This window comes from Ambystoma mexicanum, chromosome 4q (assembly GCF_040938575.1).
Source record: "Ambystoma mexicanum isolate Mex_15411 chromosome 4q, UKY_AmexF1_1, whole genome shotgun sequence".
NCBI classification, from domain to species: domain Eukaryota; kingdom Metazoa; phylum Chordata; class Amphibia; order Caudata; family Ambystomatidae; genus Ambystoma; species Ambystoma mexicanum.
The window spans coordinates 1,182,311,651-1,182,332,729 of NC_090928.1; the positions used below are offsets into that span (position 1 = coordinate 1,182,311,651).

Below are 21,079 nucleotides of genomic sequence, written 5' to 3' on the forward strand. Positions count from 1 at the left end.
TCTCATCTAGTTGATAGCCTGTCTATTAAATGGAGCCTGCGGTTTCCTCTAATGGCTATGGAGCAGATGCGACTCCCTCAGTTCTCAGCATCTTCATGTATGGTGAAGGCCAGGCGTGTAGGGAGGGTCATCTTTAAGTACTCCTACGCCCTGTCCCATTTCCTCCATATTCTATGGGATAGTACAAAGCATACACACTGTGGGGGGCATGAATAACATTAAGCAGAGGTTCTGCAGGACTGCCTGACCGAAGCTACCAGTACCATGCTACTCGTGTCCATACAGCAGTGTTTGCAGAAAGCAGGAAGTGAGGGCCCCTTTGACAGCTTTTGAATAACGTGCCATGGATCCAGTCTTCAGAAAACCATAGCCATTGCGCTGGCCCTAACTGCATACACATTTAAGGCCTTTGGGATGTGCTTGCTCTGAAGGGAATTGGCTTCAGCAATGCACCCTATTATCCAGCAGGCAATGGTTGCTTTAGATGCCATATTGCCTGAGCCTGCTCCTCAGTATGTGATAAAGCGGTTGTCAGCTTTCCTGATAGTCTTAGTCCTGTCTATATAAAATCTTAGTGCTCAGCTACCATCCAGGCAGAGCCGGAATCTCACTGATGCATCTAGCGAATGCCACAACTACCAAAAAAACATTTTCTATGCGATAATGTTATATCTTTCAAGTCCATGGCTCAAAGGTTTTGAGCAAGATCATGGCTAGAACCAAATTCAAGGTGCAGAGCTTTAACTGGGGTATACATCTGCAGCAGGCCTTCAACATTGCACCAAATGACTGGTCTTACCCTCTCTCCTACACTCTCCTCCACCACTCTTCACTACACTCTACTCCCACTACTCTTTCCTCCCACTAATCTCCACTCCACTATACTCTCCTCCCCCTACACTACAACCACACTTTCTCTCACAGCCATGGGTGCCGACTTTTGATTTTCAGTGGAGGGGCAAGATCTTTTTATTTTGCATTTGCCAAATCCTTAACGCAAATGATGCACAAATTAGCAGGATTAGCACCAACAAGTTGTAAACACCTTAAAATGTTTGGTTAACACATGGAATCATGTTGTGAGCTGTCTAAAGGAGCATAGCATTGCGTTTCATTCAGGGTACTATAACAAAAAAAACATTCCGAATGTAAAACAATTCATGATTTTTATCACTGAGGATTCCCAGTCTGACGACAGGGAATATTCAAGCATCTGAATCTATGAAAGATCCAATGCTGGAGAAATTACCACTATTACTGGCAATGTGCTCTTACATACAGTTGCCATCTGATAAATTCACCCATAATGGTGTCCATGTCCAAAAGGTGCAGTATATCAGAATGACATTTTTAAATCAGGAGAGTGAATGACCCAAAATCTGCCCCAAAGAGGGTATTGAAGTAGGCCTTAATATGGGCCCATTTAAAACCCGGTCTCACAGCTGAGAGGGCAAACAATGGGCTCATTACGACTTTGGCAATAGCCGTGCCGGTAAAACCGGCGCCCGGGAATGGGAAATTACTGGGTCATTACGGCCCTGCCGGACCCGGTATTTGCCCATTCCCAGGCGAAGCAGTTGAGGAGACGTTTATCATAATCATCTGTAACCCTGCCTCCATACTGCACTTCTCCAATCATGTACCGGATAGTACTCCATGAGACACCCTAAAGAGAGAACAAATGAATTTGACTTAAATTTAAGAAAAAAAATCATAATCTCAGTTGAATAATAATCCAAATTCCATGCTTACAGTAATCCATAATTACATAAAGAACAAGATGTTGCATTTGACGAGACACATGCTCTTATTCCACAAGTCTTACAATGATTGCGGCAGACTGGTGTCGGTGCATCCGGCATGGTCTGCTCGCGGGTGCCGGTCCTCCTAGCAGGTCAGTCCTGGCAGGCGGGAAGGCACTCGCGAGTGTTACTGTACCGGCAAACTTGTAATGAGGCCGAATGAGGTTCTGGTCATCACTAATGTGCTGCGATCTCTCTATATATAAAAAAGGGAAAATGTTTGTGCGTCTGTTTGAAATGTTCAGCATACTTCCCAACATGATACAAAATCTGAAATTTGGCATGTGGGTAGGTTCCATGGTGCGGTGAATGTAAAAAGTATAAGATAAACATTTTTCAAATTATCTTTTTTTTTTAAAAAACGACCTGCAATGCTTCCCCCTGCCATATGTGTACATGTGTGTCTGTTTGAAATGTTCAGCATACTACCAACTTGTTGCTAACCTGAGATCTGGCATGTGGATATTTTTCATGGTGTAGACCATGTAAAACGTTTCAAATGTTTTAGTTTTTTTCTGCGGTCTACAGTGCTTACCCCTGTCATACGGCTCCCCACACCCTAGTTCTGCAGCAGCTCTACATAAACTGCAGCAGCTCATTGTTTCTAAACTTTCCAAACTATCAGCATTCTAGCTGGCATTAGCAGCACTCACTTCTGAAGTCATGTGGGTGACACAAAACAGTGCTTTTACAGTAATGCGTGTGACAGGAAACAGTGAATGTCTCTTCAATAGTCGCCGCAATGACGTTGTCAGTCACATTGTGGCAGATCTCTCATGAAAATTACAGGAACTTCATTTCCCACAGGAGTTGATGGATGTATGCCATCTCAACAGTATGACGTTTACATGCTTCAGCCGTACATTTATGGGTACGGCACTTCAATCTTACACGCATCAGCCCTACACGTACGGCACTTATGTTGAGGTCACTACTGCCTCGTCTGTAGATCGGGACACCAATAATGTTGCTGGGCAATCTCAATGCTCCAACTCAAAGTAGCTGGAATCGATAGCGTTGTTTTTCGTGTAATGCAAACAACCATGCAACATCATCATCTATATTCGTTCACTGAGTGAACTTTAAACTCGGATTGAAGTGGGAATTACCGTGCGAAGCACGGGTACACCTGCTCGTTTCATATAAAGCACAGCCCTGCCCACAGATAATGGAAACTTGTGTTGCACATGGAACCATTCCAGAGTTTTGATGGATGCTTATATAAATCTGAGTAAAGCCAGCGACCATAGGTTGCAACTGTCGAAGGGTTAGAAGTGAACACAAAGCAATATGAAACTGCAGGGCCGTCTGATGTTACAGGGCTCGTGGGGACAGATTTCAAAAAGATGGAGAAACAGTCCAAAGCACCAACGGGGTGCTTGAATGAAAATGGAGTCAAACGAATGCAGCGAGGGGGTAATAGCTGCAGCTTATCATGGATAGGCAACCAGCTGAAATACTAAATGACCACTGAAAAGCAACTAATTGATCTTTGACATTAGGGTGCTAACGTAGAGGAAATCAAAGTAAAAATGCAAAAAGGTGATAAGAAGGTTCCCACATCCTGCATGAGGCCAGAGGGAGGTGATGGCCTGAAGGCACCAGCAAACGCATCCTGTAACGTGTGCGCTGCAGAGCAGATATTTAGTTTCCTGAATTAACGGACCACGTTGCTGTGCCATAAGACTGTCAACATGGGGCGGGGCCCTTGAGGCTAATTTCAACTGAATATTTTGAAAGGCCCTGACGCTGTCCCTGGGGGACGTTCACAAATCTCTGGCTTGCAAAAGTAACATTCGGGAGGTGGGGTACATCATAATGATTGGTTGGCATTTTCTCAGCCTTGTTAGAAGGAAGGCCTTGCACTTCAAAAGGCCTGTGGATCTCTTCGGCACCCCTCAAAGGGAGGCAAATACCTTCCTGGATCCTTGCAGCTTCTGCATTTGCATTCCTTTACCCCCTCCCATCTAACTCCTTCCAATATCCCGCCAACCTCCCACTGCTACCCTCTGCCGACTCTCTATCTTTTCCATCTGTCACTTCTTGTTCCCCTTCCTCTCTCATTCCTCAAATGTTTAATTTTGCTTCCCTTTACTGCTTCCATCTCTCCAACTCACACTTCCTGTCTCATTCTCATCTCCCCCTTCTCTGAATACATTACTTCCCGATCCTTCCCTCATCCTTTCTTCCTTGATCACCCCTTCCCACCGTACCTGCCTAACCTCTGGAATTTGGCGGCGAGGACTGTCCAGCATACGTCCTCCTTCGGCCACCTGCAGTGCCTCCTCCATCTGCTGCTGTGCCTCCTCCATCTCCTCCTCCCGCCCGAAGCCACAAGCGACGGAGTCCTCCTCCGGCAGGCCACCAAGCCTCCTCCTCCTTCCTGGCTTGAAGCCGCTGACGCTGTCATACGTGGGCGGAGCTGTCTCCCTCAGCAGTCCACCGCGCCTCCTTCTCCTCCTCCATACGAAGCAGGGAGCACCTGACACACGCTCCACGAAGGCCCGGCATTCCGCCAAGTCTCCTCCTTCCTTGGCAGACACACGTGCGACGCACGGTCACAGGCAGCTCAGCAGTGACATATGCGCGGGCCCAGGCATTCCGCCAGCCCCCACCTCCTCCTCCTCCTTCACGTGCCACAGCCACTGGGGAGCACATTCTGGACCAGGCTAAACGTGTCTAGCCACCACACGCAGGCATGCACACATTGATATGGGATTTCAACCCCCTGCTGAGGGCACTGCATGATCTACAATTAACGCCCAGCCTGAGAAGCAGCTCGACATCTTACCAACGCCTATACAATCTACATGCATGGGTGAGTGGACCCATCCCATACCCAGGGTCCCTCACCGCTGTCCACACTAGGACACGTCTGACCTGGCTGTTTCAAGTCAACCCAACCTGTGCCCACCAGAACTCCAGGGCCCCATTCTCCAACCTCGAGTGCCGCCAACAGCGCACCTCCATCTGAGCGACGTCGAGGACTCCAGTGAACCGGTAAGATGAGCAACCTGGCGTCACCACAGCCTGCCCGCGCGGTGAAGTCAATTCAATTACGTTTGCCACCACCATTCACGATGACCCCCCAGGCCACGAAGGGGCCCAGATGGACCGAATGGATGGAAGATTTTCAGTACTTCATAAGAGGCTCGGTAGATGGCGATTCTCCCAACATTAGAGACATTTTCCTCAACCTGGTAGGGGTTGAAATTAAGATCATCGTAAAGACAATCCCTGCGGCTGAACAAAACACCTTTGCCGAACTAATCAAAGCACTGGACAGACTCCTCATAATTGAAGTAAATAGGGATTATGAAAGATACCCGTTCAACCAGTGTACACAAAAGCCACAGGAGACGGTGGATGAATTCATAATCCGCCTAAGGGTGAAGGGAGCTCACTTCCAGTTTGACTCATTTTCCCTCGAAGAAGCAATACGACTCAGAGTCATAGAGGGTTTTCTCTCACCCACCCTCAAAAAGCAATTACTGAAAAAACCACTCACCATTCCCGAAGTGAGCGAGCTCGCCCGCATTTATGAGAGGGTGGACGCCCAAGCGGCCTCCATGAGCGGCACCAGCAACACCAAGCAAGACACTACTGAACTCGTAGCGGCCATACAGCCACCCCACCAGGGTGACAGAGGACAGCAGGCAAATAGATCACAAATCCCACAAGTCCCGCATCAGCAGATGCAGTGCTTCCGCTGCAGAATGTCATTCCCACATTCTGGGTCATGCCCAGCTCTATCACAACAATGCACGAACTGCGGGAGGGAAGGACATTTTCACTCAGTGTGCAGAGAAGGGATACCATTCCCTCCAACACACCCACAAGCGCCCACCAGGACACCTTTTTGGGCTCCGTCCCCACAATAGAGACAGCCAAGATACTACCAGCAGAACCCACAGCGGTTTGTCAGAGCCATCGATGAGTACCAAGGTTATGAGTACACAAACACGCCCGAGCACTCAGACCAACCACGAGACCTAACAGATGAATATGACAATCCACCAGAAGAATATGGCGACGAGGGATATTACCAGGACGTCCCGGCAACCGCCTATGGCACGTACCACGACCCGCCTAATCAAGACGAATATGTCAACCTCAATTTTGACAACAAGGAAGCCAGAGAGGCCCCCAAAATCCCCATCAAGATGGAAAACAACTTATTCTTGTTCATGGTGGAATCTGGCGCCACTGTAAACATCATGGGCAAACAGGACTACGCCAAGATGGCAAGCCCACCGACGCTAGAGCCGTCACATTTGCGGATCTTCCAATGGGGAGCCACCACACCATTGCAGACAATTGGACACTTTACACACCGCCTTCTCCTGAACGGACGTCAGGTAGACAGCACCATCCATGTCATTCGCTCACTTATTAGAAGTCAGTGCCTACTCAGTTATCACACAGCGTCTCGCTTAGGGCTGATAGAAATTCACGTAAAAGCTGGCGACACCATCACCGCAACATCGAACAGACAAAGCCCGAAAGGTCTCATCGGGGCAATAGAAGTTGGAAAATCCCAAAAACTCATCACGCAGGATTTCCAAAAATATGCTCAGGCTTGGGAAAACTCAAAGGTCCCCCCATAAGACTAATTGACCCCACGGTGAGACCAGTGTCACAGCATCACAGCATCCCAGAAGAGTTGGGTTTCACCTGCAGGAAGCAGTGTCAAATGTGCTTCAACAACTGCTCTCTGATGGCATCATTGAGCCAGCAACAGGACCAACACCATGGGTGTCTCCCCTAGTGATATTTCCCAAAGAAGGGGGCAAAATACATCTGTGTGTAGACATGAGGGAAGCCAACACTGCTATCCAATGCAAGAGACATCCAGGTCTGTGCATTGAGGACATGATTGTACAGCTGAACAACGCCCAGATGTTCTCGAAACTCAACCTAATACAGGGCTACCATCAACTAGAGTTGCATTCTGACTCCAGAGCGATAACGACATTCGCAACTCATGATGGATTGTTCAGATACCGGAGGTTAAACTTTGGGATCTCGTCAGCTGCCGAAATTTTTCAGGAAACAATACGCCAAATCATCAGACCCATACGGGGTGCCCTGAATTACAGCGACGACATCCTCATCTCCGGGTCGTCAAAAGAGTCTCACGACAGAGCACTCTACGCCACCTGCGAGGCATTGCAAGCTGCTGGCCTTACACTGAACATCTCCAAATGCCGTTTCGGCAAATCCAAGCTCACATTTTTCGGGCACATTTTCTCCAGTGAAGGTATGATGCCGGACCCCGAAAAAGTCGACGCGATCACCAATCTCAGCAAACCACAACAGGCCGCAGATGTTCGTTCGTTCCTGGGCATGGCTGGATACCTCACTATGCCTCCCTGACAGAACCACTTCCTGCAGAAGGAAGCAATGTTTTGCATGGATGCCAGAATGTCAGGGCTCCTTCATGGAAATCAAGCAGGCCCTCACTGAAGCTCACCGCCTCGCATATTTCAACCCGTTGTGGCACACGGAAGTGATCGGGGACGCAAGCCCACTTGGCCTCGGAGCCATCTTGGCTCAAACAAGTGGCGCAGATGTCAACCCCAGACACATGGTTGCGTACGCAAGCAGGGCACTGTCATCCCCGGAAATGGCCTATTCAAAGGTAGAAAAAGAAAGTCTGGCCGCAGTCTGGGCATGTGAACATTTTCACAACTTTCTCATCGGAAAAAAATTACGGATCATCAGGCCCTTCTCTCTTTGTTCGGCAACCCTCACACCAAGTTGCCTCAGAGGATCGAGCGGTGGGGCATCCGCCTCCAAGAGTATGATATGACATCCACCGACCCGGGGCCGACCTAAATCCTGCCGATTACTAGTCGCGGCACCCGGTTGGGGCCAGGATTACGCGCAAAGGAGACGTTGCATACGTGCAGTACATTGCTTCGAACTCGCTTCCCCTGGCCTTATCACTCGAGACGGCCGCTGCCGCGTCCGCTGCAGACCCCACAACTGCACTTGCAATCAGCCTCACGACAACCAGCAAATGGAGGACTACCGGAGAGCAATGCTGGCTCACCCGGGGGTGAGCAAACAGGAAATCGAAAGACTGGCCAGAGTGCACAGTGAACTAGCAGTAAAAGACAACAACATCCTACTGAGAGGATGCAGGATTGTCATCCCCGCCACTCTAAGGAATGAAGTTGTCCGTACTTCTCATGAAGGATGCAGCAGTCTATGAATGGGTTAGGAACTGCCATGCCTGTCAATGCACCTCACCAGCGGAAACCCCGGCACCCTTACAACACACGCAGATACCTGATCACCCATGGGAAAGAGTAGCCATGGATTTCTACGGACCCACAGAAACAGGTGACTATCTATTACTCTTGATAGACGAACACTCACGATTTCCGATACTAAAGACTATCGTCTCCACAGATTTTCCCCAAGTGGCGGCTGCGTTAGAAGAAATACTCAGCGAGTGGGGAATTCCTAGAGTAATAAAGTCCGACAATGGACCCCCATTCTGCGGGCATGAGTTTGGGACACTGGCCAAGCACTTAGGATTCAACCATATGAAAATCACCCCTCGCTACCCGCAAGCAAACGGGATGGCAGAGCTATTCATGGCCTCGATTAAAAAGACGATCCAGAGAGCAAAGAATGAAACAGTGAATATCCATCAAGCGCTACGTCGTCTCCTCAGAAACTTTCGAAACACACTGCACGAGGCCACAAACAGGACGCCTGCTAAACTCATGTTTCGTTATGAAGTACGAACCCAAATCCCACGGAACCCAAGAGTCAGGGAGCCTCCGGATAATGAGATGCTCCGAAGGGATGCAGAAGGAAAAGAGAGGGCCAAACGGGTCACGGACGCAAGGCGTAAAGCGACGCCGAAAGACTTTCAAATAAGTGATGAAATTCTGGTACAGCAACCAATGCTACGCAAGACAGACTTGTGTTTTGCTTCGAGCCCCTTGAGGGTCACTGCTATAAAGGGGACGATGATCACAGCTCAGGACCAAGACAACGCCATCACGAGGAACTGCCATCCGTTCAAACACTATGTAAAGAGAGAAGGCACCGAGGCTCCGGAGAGACCCGCGACACCAGAGCCACGGGTCCCGAGAGATGACATGTGGACCCCTCCTGAAGGTGGTGTTGGAGACCCCGAGCTGAGCATAGAAGTACCGGGCATGGGGAGGTCAGAGGCTCAGGACGAAAGACCTCGCCGGGTCATCAATAAGCCAGTGCGGCTAGTTGAAGAGTGCTGAGTTGATGTTTGGACATATTGTCCGGGGGTGGTGTTCCCGGCCGTTTGCTGGGTTAAACCCAGGTCCGCCTGTTGTAGACGCGGACCCTCATGACGTGGTGGGAAGCAGAGGGAATTGTGGGTAAGGCGCGAACGCGCCAGTTCATGTTTAGTATTCCAATAAAGAAGTTGTGTAACCAATCTCTCCGTGCGTATGCGTTTTCTTCCTTGTTCCGCTCTGCGCAACAGGTGTTTTGTTATTTTCGTTTTGGGTCGCACTTAAAGATCCCCCATGCAAGTACTTACATAGTCTCTGTTGGGGCAAAATAACACTGCAGCCCCGGTTACTCAAGGAGAACGGGGACAGCTAACCCCTATGACCCTGTGTACTCATTACCTATGCTCACAGCCACCTCGATTTCACTTTTTCAGCCACCCTTTTCAACCACTCTCAGTCACACCCTCCTCGTCGCATTTATTCACCTTGCACAACCTCTCACAGCCAAGTAGCACTTTCTCACAGCAACCAATACCTCACCTTGCACTCATTCTGTGACACTTCTCCTTCAAACTCTGCTAGACCGTCCTTCCTCTGCCTGATCTTTTGCACCTCCTTCTCCTTTCTTGACTGCACCCAAACAAACCACACTGCCATTCTCCCTTTTATCTACTCCGTGCCCTTGCATTGGCTCTCCCGTCAACTGGTTTTCTGAGCCAACCACTGGTTTATTTTTCCCCATTGGGGGCATAACAATACCAACGCACATATTATGGACCTCAAGCCGCACGCCCTCTTTGTCCGTGGGTCCACCGGCTTTTGTAAGTGATAGCCCACTGCAAAGAAAGTTATTTCTGAAGTTTGCGTCTGGTTTCATTTGAGCTTGTGTATTGCCAGTATGATGTAGGCCATGTTCCTCAGCTGCTCCAGTTACCCCTGCCTCTCTCCGTGGTAAGCTGCTGACTGGGGTCTCTGCCCCTAAGAATCATGTTGCGCATGGCCCTGTAAGACAAGTGAGACCCCCAAGTGATCCAGTGCCAGTTCATCACAAACGAGTTCACTAATATCTGTGGCTGAGGGGGTGGGTGATGTAAGTTTCCTCCTTGCAGCAAAAGAATCTCTTGGAAAGAATGGAAGAAAAATCTGCCCTTCCCCCGCAAGCTCCATCTTATCGAAGAACCAGGTCCATACGGGCCATCGAGGAGTTATGAGGATCATGGACGAAGGGACGCGTAGAGCAACACTTGGCAATCAGTCTCAGGAGGAGGCAAATGGGTCAGAAAGTGTAAAGACTTTACTCATACCATGGGACCTGAACAGCATACCCTTGTGAAAGGTGCGCCAGGTCCCCTCTGCAAGGAAATTACTTGCATTTTGTATTGCTCTCCATGGCAAAGAATTCTAGCAGAGGTATGGCCCAACTGTGGAAAATTGTTTGAGGCACAAAGCGGTGCCATTTCCATTTATGGTTGGCTAGTGAAAGCCTACTCAGATTATCCGTCTCCACATTCTCAACTCCTGGCAGGTCAATGGCTCTGAAAGAGATAGTGTTCCGTGGCTCTTTCCCAAATCCGAACTTCCAATCTGCATACAGTTGTTTCCCTCCTGCTTGTTCATATACTACATGCATATAGTACATGTAAGCTGTTTTGTCAGCTGGACTAGGTAGTGGCTTCCGCTTCAAAGTGGTTTGAGCAAGCAAGATAATGGCTTGCTAGATCACCTTGAAGTCCAAAATGTTTATATGGTCCAGCCCGTCCTCATGAGATCACTGACCATGACCAAAAAAGAGGTGAAAGATCATCCCCAACCTGTGCTGGATAAGACTGTTGTGATGACAGCTTCATGTGAGGGCTCAGAAAAAGGGTTGCCTGACAGATTCTCCTCCCTGAACCACCAGAGCAGATCCAGAAGCACTGTCTCTGGGATCGGGAATACAGACAACTGAGAGTCTAACACCTAATTATAATTGTTTTCACACGTGTAGTTACAATCCTCCTCATCTGAAGGCATGCATGGTTAACTGCCATGACGCAAGCAGCCATCAGCCCGAGAAGACACTCTTGCTGACATTCTGCTCATTCGAGAAAGAACAAGTGGTCTCCTTGATGTCGCTGACCCCTTCCAGACTCAGGAAGATTTTCCCCTTTACTGTGTCCCAGTGCAGGCTTATAACCTGGACTGGGTTGGTTGAAACTGAGACGTTCCTTGGTCGACAGAGACTCCTAGCTCGAATAGGAGTTCCAGAAGCACTGGCAAGGCTGACCCTGCCTGCTCCAATGAAGATGCACGCAGCAACCAGTCATCTAGATACTGGTATACATGAATACTCTTCGGACCGAGGTGTATCCTTACAGCCCTCATGAGCTATGTGGAGACTCCCAGGGCTGCCTTCAGACAGAAGGGCAACACTCTGTATTGAAAGTGTGCAGCTCCCAATAAGAGATTTAGAAATTACCTGTGTGGATGCCAAATAGGCACATGAAGATACACATTCTTCAGGTCCACTGTGGATCACCAATCTCCATGCCAGAGTTCAGAACGAATGTGAACAGGAGCTCTTATATTGAATTTTTCTAGGGGCAAAAATAAATTGAGAGGTGACAGGTATAGCACTGTCCTCAAGCCTGCCCGGATCTTCTTGGGGACAATGTTTTATTTTTTTATTTTTTATTTTGTATACAGTTTTAAGAAAACAAACCTTTAACACATACATAAATAAACTTTAACACATATATGAGTAATTCCAAAAGGAACAAAAAAGAAAAATATCATTACTCATTACTCCAATAGCTAAAGCATACAATATTATCAGTTCATTCATATGCATCTACATATATATTCAAATAGTAAACACAAAAGACAGGGAGCAAATAACATGACATTCTTATATCAGAATTTATGAAGTTTCTCTAGTAGTTTGGAACCTGCCTCAAACATACGTAGTTTCTCATCAGCATGTCTCCAGACCTGTGTTACAGCAATAATTTTACTACGGCTCTGGCCAGCCACGCATCTTGGCCAGAACAATTCACAGGTTATTTCCTCCAGATCTTCCACACATTTTGAGTAATAACATACAAAGACAAAAGTAATTCAGTCAGTCAGTCAGTCAGTACATGTCTAGCTGATTCCACTTTCTGACTATCAAAGCAAATTCGACAGGTTCTCTCATGAACTGGGGTTTTTGCCCATGCTCCCCTGATATTCTAGTACATCAAGCCGATTTTGCCTAATATTCATAAATATCCGGCAGGTTTTCCTAGACCAACAGAGTCTAAGATAACCTTGGGTTTCTTGATAATTACAAGGCATCCTGGAGAAGGTAAACATAGATTTCATACTTGCAACCTTCTCATGATTTTTCACCCAATCAAATTTCTCGGCTGAGTTTTTCAGGGATTTAAGCAGGGAATCTTTCCCATATTCCCATCCGGGGGTCCAGCATAGCTTGTTAAATAAATTCACATTTATCTGTTTGAATGTATTCAAGGTCACATTTACCTCATTTGACAGGGGCATTTGCATTATTTACAAAAAAGAGTCAGGAGGTGAGAACATGATCTTTAGGTAAAGCTTTGCTCTGTTGAGATAAATTAGGGTACTCAGGGAGGTTAGTCCCATTTCCAACCTAATGGCCTCCACAGATGTATATTTGCATAAACCTAGTATTCTGCGCCAGACAAGGCCTTCAATCTTATCTGCCCAGGAGGTCCAATATCTAAATGATGCCTCCAGACCATACAGAAAGGAGGTAGGGAATTTCTGTTTATAAATGGTACGAATGCCTAGCAAGCTATACCCAGCTGTTCTTTTAGAGAAAGATGAAATCACCCACATGGTAGAGAGAACTTTAGCTCTTTTATTTAGCTGTAATTTTTCATTAGTCCCTTTGTTATTTGACACCACTTCATGGCCAAGTTATTTATAAAAGTTTACCCTTTCAATGGAGCATATACTGCAGGCGATAGAGATTTAATTACTTCTCTTGTGTCCAATGGCCATGAATTGTGTCTTCTCCATGTTAATTCTCTATGTTAATTTTCAAGCCATTCTTTTCAGCATATGAGCACACAGCTCTCGCACTATTCCAGATAGTGTAAATAAATTGAAAAACATGGGGGCCAGAGCACAGCCCTGTCTTAACCCAATCCTGACAGGTATGGGACGGATATTAGGCTCATGTTATTTAGCCTTACTCTGGTGGTGTTTTGCTCGTACATTAGCCTACAAATATAAAGCAGCTGTGTAGGCATGCCCATGCGCTCGCATTTTTCTCACAGCAAGTTTCTGTTAACCATGTCGAATGCTGAGGAAAAGTCGACATACAGAATATACAGAGGCAATCCATTTGGGGAATTGGCTTGTTCAACCAGAGTATTAACAAGAAGAATGTTATCCACTGTTGAATAACAGTTACGATTTACGAAACCCCGTTTGGGCTTTGTTATGGATATCATTACTTGGTACCCACCGGTTTATGTCCCCCAAGACCATCGTACAGAAAATCTTACTTGGCACGTCCGTTAGTGCTAGTAAGCGTAAATTACCTGGGAGATTCCTATTACCACTTTAAAATATGGGAATTGTTATCAAACCTTTCCAAGAATTAGGTATAATGCCAGTCGTTAAGATTTTATGGTAGATAATAAGCAAGATTTCAGTACAAATATCAATGTTTTGCTTAATAATGGTATTGAATATTCCATCTGGGCCAGGGGTCCTAGATGTCTTTAGATGTTTTATAATGTTGTTAACATTATCTCTTCGTATTGTAAAATGTATTGGTTTTATTTCCAGTCTAACAAATTCACCCCTAAATTTGTCCTGGAGATGAGTTACCCAAACATTACTATCTATGCAGCAGATGAGTTCATGGTTCACATTGACTGACACAGTCCTAAAATGTGCCCAGAGATTTTTTGTATTTCCTGTTAAGAGAATTTTTACCATAGCTTGCCAGTTCACATTATCACTGGAAATTCTATATCTAGAAAGCCAGTTCCTATAACTATTTTTTTTCTTTTTCCAGATCAAAAGTGGCCCAAGAGGAAGCAGTATACTCAATGGCTTTTATCGCTTTTCTCATTTTTTCTTTTTGAAACTGATGATTTTATCAAAGGGGGAAGTGTGGTGATTTTTCCCAGTAAGAGGAGGTAGTTTTGCACCCATAGGCATCATATCATGCATGCTTCACGAGATAGATTCAACAATTTCATCTGCTGTCTTATTTATCATATTTATGGTAGATAATCTATTTCCCCAAATTCTAGCTTTACTCACATTCTGGTCAGACCAACCCAACCTATTTCCACCTCCCAGCACATTCACCTCACCAATATTATCTGTTGGTATCTGTACAGTAGGCTTCAGCTCCAAACTGAACATCAAAATAGAGTGGTCAATATAAGTGGTGGATTTTACAGAGAACTGGCACAGAAGATCAGAAAGACCCGCGGTGAGATAGATATAATCTATGGTCGAAAAGTATTGACCATTTGACCATGTAGGTTCTTACTTTGATGACTTATTCCAAAAATCATTGATCGCGGAAGCTTAACAGACACTCATTTCACCACAGATAAAAGGGAGGATGGTAATCAAAATCAAATGTCTCAGAAGAAGGCTAAAGTTCCAGAGGGACCATGGAGATGGCTGGCGGACACGTCTGGACGAAGTCAAAAGAAATAGCAGCTAACACGGAGCCCCCTAGAGCTTCGTTCGTCTAGAGTGGAACTGACAACTAAATCGGCAAAAAAAGAGCTGGTAATGGCATCATGGAATTCAAGAGGCTTTAAGCATCTGACCCGCCCGAGTGACGTTAACCTGGGGACTTTCGACATCTTGTGTCTACAAGAAACATGGTTAATCGATTTACCGACCTTAGACTGATTCGAAATTGAACTTTCTCCGGCGCATAGATCATTAATGGGTAGACCTTCCTCGGGCCTCCTAACTGCCATTCGCATAGGATCAGGGTTTATACCAAAAACCAAAAGCTTGTGTCCTGGCAGCGCCATGATCCAGTACAGGACTCTTGGATCACCTCAGACCTTGCGATAATAAATCTCTATTGGAACCCGGAGAGAACATCATCAAAAGAATTTTGCCAATCTGTGGCCGAAGCCATTGACACCATCAACATAGATCTCGATACTGACAACATCTTAATCTGCAGAGATCTAAATGCTAAATGCAAAACAGAAATAACACCTGAAAGAGCTTTGTCGACCCGCTCTTTGGCTGATGAAAGAGGGGCAGCGTGGTCAAAGCTGATGAAATCACGCAACTTCTTCAACGCAGCAACGCTACAAGACTCTGAACCCCAGATTCCAACGCGGGAAAGAGATGAATCGTTTGCCACTCTAGACTATATTTTCGTAACTAAAGGTCTGATCCCTTTGATCTCATCTTTCAAGGTCCTGAAAACACTAGAAAGTGATCACAACTTGCTCCAACTATCCTGGTGTGCACAGGTTCTGGAAAGGCTTTTATATCTGGCATCCCTGGAGACAAAAGAGCAACAAACTCGACTTCGCCTTAATGTAGAAAACATCAAATCGATAAACAACATGCTAAGCATGGACCCTGATTTCAGAATAGCTACTGCAGTTGTCAAAAGACCAGATTATACTCCCCTATTGTTACCGCATAGGGTGTGCTTTGCAGGATCAAAGGGTAAACAACTGCCACACAACCATACTTACGATCAGATGGTGGTAACAAAGAGACGTCAAACAAGAAACCTGAAAAATTTTGCAATTAGGCATCAAACAATTGAGGCATGGTCCGCATACCGAAAATAAGCAATCCATTATAAATCTTGGATCAAACATCACGCGGCGCGTCTTTATCAAAACGACTCCGAATCAATGCAGAAGTCCCTGGTTTCAAAAAATACAAGAGACTTCTAGAACTTAATAAAATCGACCAATGGGCAAAGAGCACCCCCCATCTGAAACACGGTTTCGGAACAAAACTGGGTATCGTACTTCAGCACTCTTTTTCAGCCATCTGTAACATCAGTAGACAGGAAGATTCAACCGTCTAGTGAAGACTGGATTCCTCTAACAGATGTGGCAGACATCTTAAGAACAATAGCAAAACTGAAATCTTCATGAGTGCCAGGCCCCGATGGATTGACCAACAGACATCAAAAAACATCCGGAAGAATGGGCCGCAGTGATAAGTGAAAACTTTAACCATTGCCACAAAGCAAAACAGATCCCTGCATCGTGGACTGAAGCGGTACTGGTTCCAATCTTTAAGAAGGGGTCCAGAGAAAACCTGTCCAACTACAGACCAATTGCCCTGTTCGACATCCTGGGAAAAGTATTTGCGACCTTGCTCCTTCAACATTTTAAAAAATGGGTTAAAGGTTCACCTGCGAGAGACATCTTCCAGACTGGTTTCCAAAAGGGTGCAGGGATGGCGATTAACATCCTAATTCTTAATATCATAAAAGCATGGGTGAAATCAGGGGCCCCGAAAGTCCATTTGGCTTTGGTCGACCTCTCAAAGGCCTTTGACATGGTGGATCGCGAGAAACTTTGGGCGAAATTAAGAACTTGGGAATGCCCGACAGCAATTTTGGATCCTAGCATGGCCTTACATACTAAAACTACGATGCCAGTCCTTCTGAGCCAGCAAGGCCACCTGTCAAATATAATCCATTTGGAACGTGGGGTAAAGCAAGGCTGCCCCCTGGCCCCAGCACTATTTATTGCTTTCATCAGTGACTTCCAAGAGACTGAAAAGTGTGGGACTGTCAAAGGTGTCTAGATTATGGTACGCAGATGACTTGATCCTGATGGATCAGACCAAAGTAGGTTTGCAACGTCAACTAGCAAATCTATCTACTTACATGAAAGATAACAACTTGGAAATTAACACGCAGAAAACTAAAATCCTTCTTTTCACAAAATCGACACTCGAATGCAAAATCTCGCCAACTTGGTTTCTGGAAAAAAGCAAACTGGAAGTGGTGAAAGAATACAAATTTCTGGGGGCGCGTGGATTGATAATTCCCTGAAAGAAAACACCATAACGAAGGCCCTGTGGGATAAAACACGAAATCTGACAGCGCGATTGAGAGCTGTGGATAAAAAATTTGGAAAGTTTTCATGGACGCCAGCACTTCAATTTTACAAATCCAAAATAGTCCCTGCGTTGGTATATGGAATGAGTGCGAACCTCACCGTTCCACAAGATCTGTGGCTAAAGCTGGAAGGCTTTGTGTGGAAGGCGGTGCTGGGCCTGCCAAAATCAGCACCTAGGGCGGCGATTCGACAGGACCTAGGCCTTATGTCTCTTGCATCAATAGTCGAGCAAGGTGCGCTACAACTCTTCAGAAAAGTTCTTTTGCCAGACTCTCTCCCGATTTTCCAGGCTGTAGCAGAAGAAATTCAAAGAGGGAAGTGTAAACCTCTAAATGACTGGGTAAAGAAATTAAAAAATAAACTGGGAGAGATAGCCTGTAGGGAAGAACTCCTAATTTCAAACCCAGGCAGAGTGAAGGAAAAAATAGAGCAGCAAGACTGGATCTCGACTAATGAAAAAATTATGTCATACAAACTTCTCAAGGATCTCCCGCCGGGACACAACAAACTAAAAACACCATTGAGATATGTTGAAAAATTCCCTGAGAAAGAATTGAGAAGAACATTCATGAGAGCTCGGTTAAATACCTTACATACAAGAGAAATCCTGGCTCTGAGATCACAATCCACCATAGATTCATGTCGGCTATGTGAAAACGCGGACCAGCCTGAAACTGTGAGACACCTACTGACGTCCTGTCCTGAAATGTCTAAAGAAAGAGGCGTACTTGGCACCGCTATTATCTTATCCATCAGCAGTAAGTGAAGAAACGGGTTGGCGTCGGCTAATTGCTGGTGACTCAGCCAGATGGTCGAGGGCTGCAGCTAAACTTTTGGATATTGCTTTGAAACGAGCCAACCTCTAATGTCTAATGTCAAATATTTATTCTCGAATATTTGCCGTAAAACGGATATGGATCAATCTGACGATAAGATTGTGCAAATGACTTGGGAAAGAAAAATTCAGCCGTTAGCGGTGCCTAGAGTACTCTCGCATGAATTTGTTATTGAAATGACAAAAGTCTTTTGTAAAAATCTTTTATTGATTAAATACAAAATAATAAAAAAAATATAAAAATAAAAAATCATTGATCATATGTAGGTCAACTACAGCAAGAAAGGACCTCCACCTTTCAGATTTAACATTTGGGGAAAAACCAATTGCATCACAATTTTCAGGGGAATGATACTCATACAAATTGGAGGAGTTGAAATCACCCCCCAAAACAACATTCAGTTCACTCTCAGCCACAAACAAATCGCTCAGACATTGGAAAATGTAGAGTTGGATATCAAGTGTGCAATCATCCTCTGGTGGATCATAGATATTAATCAGTAGGATTCTTGGCCCCACATCTATACTGATCTGAACAATCAGTGATTTTGTATTAGTATCAGCATCCATATATTCAGAGGACTTTATAGTGTTTCGGACCAAGGTAACCAGAGCGCCGTATGGTCTCCCCCTAGCACCCTTATTTGCCTTTCTATAGTATGCTGTAAAACCAACAAAGATAGGATATGAGAGAAGCCAAGTCTCTTGTAGGAAGATAATATCCTTTCCCCTTAACAAGTCATAAGAACCAGTGCCATTAAACAGATGTTTCTACATTATTTTGCCGCAGGATTTTTCATCACAGGACTTTTCATCGGCTTTTTTTATCGAAAAAACTCATCGTTCCCCCCAAACACCCCTTTTTTTAATTATTGACTTTCACCAACAAATATTTATTTCATTTTTAAACCCCCCGCCCCCAAAAAAAAAGCGGCGATGAAAAGTCCCGCGATGAAAAATCCTGCAGCAAAAGAACGGTATACTAAACAGATGGCCGTGCCCCTGAGTGTTCCAAGAAGCTATGGTAAGTTTGGCTCAATTTTGATTTTTTACAGCCATTCCCAATGTGACTTTGTAATGTCACCTGTACCCATTGGGTTTTTTTTTTTATTACAATTTTTAGCATGTTTCCACCCATTTGACTCTTGGAATTTGAACTGCTTACTAGAACCCTTAACAAGATCTATTTCGTAGCCATACTTCTTAAGGTCCAATTTAGCACTTCTTATCAGGGAGACTACAGTCTCAGAATAATAGTGCACTTCGCTCATCCCTTTTGGGCGTGGGTCCACAAACTTAAAGCCACTACTTTTCATCATTCGTAGCGGCAATTGCGAGTGAAGAATCTCCAATAATAAATGTCTATTTATGGGTTTCTTAAGCCTCTTCCAGCCAGCTGTTATGGTGAAAAGTTTTTTTGGCAAAGGCAGCGGTTTTTCACTAGTTTTTACCATATTGACATGTTCATTTGTATTAGAGACCTTCTTTACGTCTCCTCTACTTTTGTTTTTGGATTTTCGAATAGGGGTTACAATTGACATCAAGCTACTATCAGTAGACAAATCAGAGAGTTCAATGTCAATGTCACTTGTACTAGATTCCAGGTTTTCATTCTCGGGTTTAGCTGGTTTGTCTTTAGGAATAGAGGCCCCTACCAGCCAGGAGGTCAAATTTCCAGTTTTCAATGCCAATTCTTTGGCCTTTCTAGTGATTCTTTTTCTTGCCTTTTTAGAAGGTATTTTCCTTATGTGATTCTCGCTAGGGGGGCATGTAGGAGGAATAGAGATAACTTCCACCGCTTCCCCTCAGATCAGAAGCCATTTTCCTCTTCCTACGCCTCTCTTTGATAAATGACAAGATTCGTCCACAGAGGTGTCATTTCCAGCCAAGATCTCAACTAGCGTGGATTCAAGATTATTAGAGGCCATTCCAAACAATATATCAAGGGTCACATTGACCGGTATAACCACTGGCGGCGATGGTTGATTTTCCAAAGTTACAGGACCCACCTTCTCAGTCATCACTTGGTTCAATAAGGAAGTGTTTTTATCCATTATGCACAGAATATTATGGCAAAGTTTCAGCAGAGTGTTTAAGGCAAACCCAGTGGAGATGTTATGTGCCTCCAAATCCTTAAATTTTGTTTTACAAAAACAGTTAGCCAAGGACACATCAACTTGACAGTTCAGCCTGCTCCTTCCCACCCATTATAGATTCTGACTCAATGGTCTTACCTGCCAGCCCACTAAGTTGGGGATTACAGGACAATCTATCTGGGTTAGGTGGAGACACATTTATTGGTGTAGAGCAAAGGTCTTCCGTCATCCCTTGTGGTACAGGAGCACGGGTAGACCCCTCCACCGCAGTATGTTGTACAGAGAAAGGATTTCTTCGTTCAAGATTCACAATTTGTCCTTCGAGGCTGTAGCAGAGATACAACAGTGAATTATTGTTATCGAAATCAGCCAGTATAACCACAGCTTCGATAGATAGCCCCTCAGTCTCAAATGTGTGTCTGACAGGAGTTGCAGAGTAAGCTTTGCTCCATATTTTAGCTGCCTCGGCTAGAAGCTCCTCCTGGATTGGAATTCCTGAACAATCTGCTGCCTTGAGGTCCAACATGCCAGACAACACCCTGGGATGACCAGAGGGAAGGAGGCCTCGGAAGTTGGCCATATCTCTGATAATTTCCATAAGAGACAGGTGCTGGATGGCAGTCTGTTAGAGGATTAACGATTAGAAATGGAGACAGCAATGTGGGTGTTGGTGGTCTTGGAACCGATGGCAGCAGGGGTGCTGCAGGTGGCGCAGTAAACAAAGGCATTGTTAGCATGGGAAATACGAATGGAGCTGTCTTCAGAGGAGACACCGGAACTTGAGGAGGAGGCGCCATAGTCTGAGAGGGCAGCAGTCCTTTAAGGATGCCACAGACTGGTACTTCATAAAAGTTTGAAAATGATTGAAAGAACTATCTCCACAGGCTGCCTTGAAATGAGTTTGGGCACAGGCTGGAGTTCAGCAAGCCGAAGAAGCTGATGTCCATGGTGAAGTCTGACTAGGGTACCAATACCGCCAGTGTGCATGGCTGCCCCTAGTGTCACAATAGTGCAT

General features: G+C 45.5%; 1 protein-coding gene across 1 annotated transcript in view; it reads right to left on the bottom strand.

Moving 5' to 3' along the window:
* DNAH8 (dynein axonemal heavy chain 8) overlaps positions 1-21,079 on the bottom strand; it is an 8,835,797-nt gene that overhangs the window by 344,674 nt on the left and 8,470,044 nt on the right. The gene's annotated exons all lie outside the window — the stretch shown is intronic.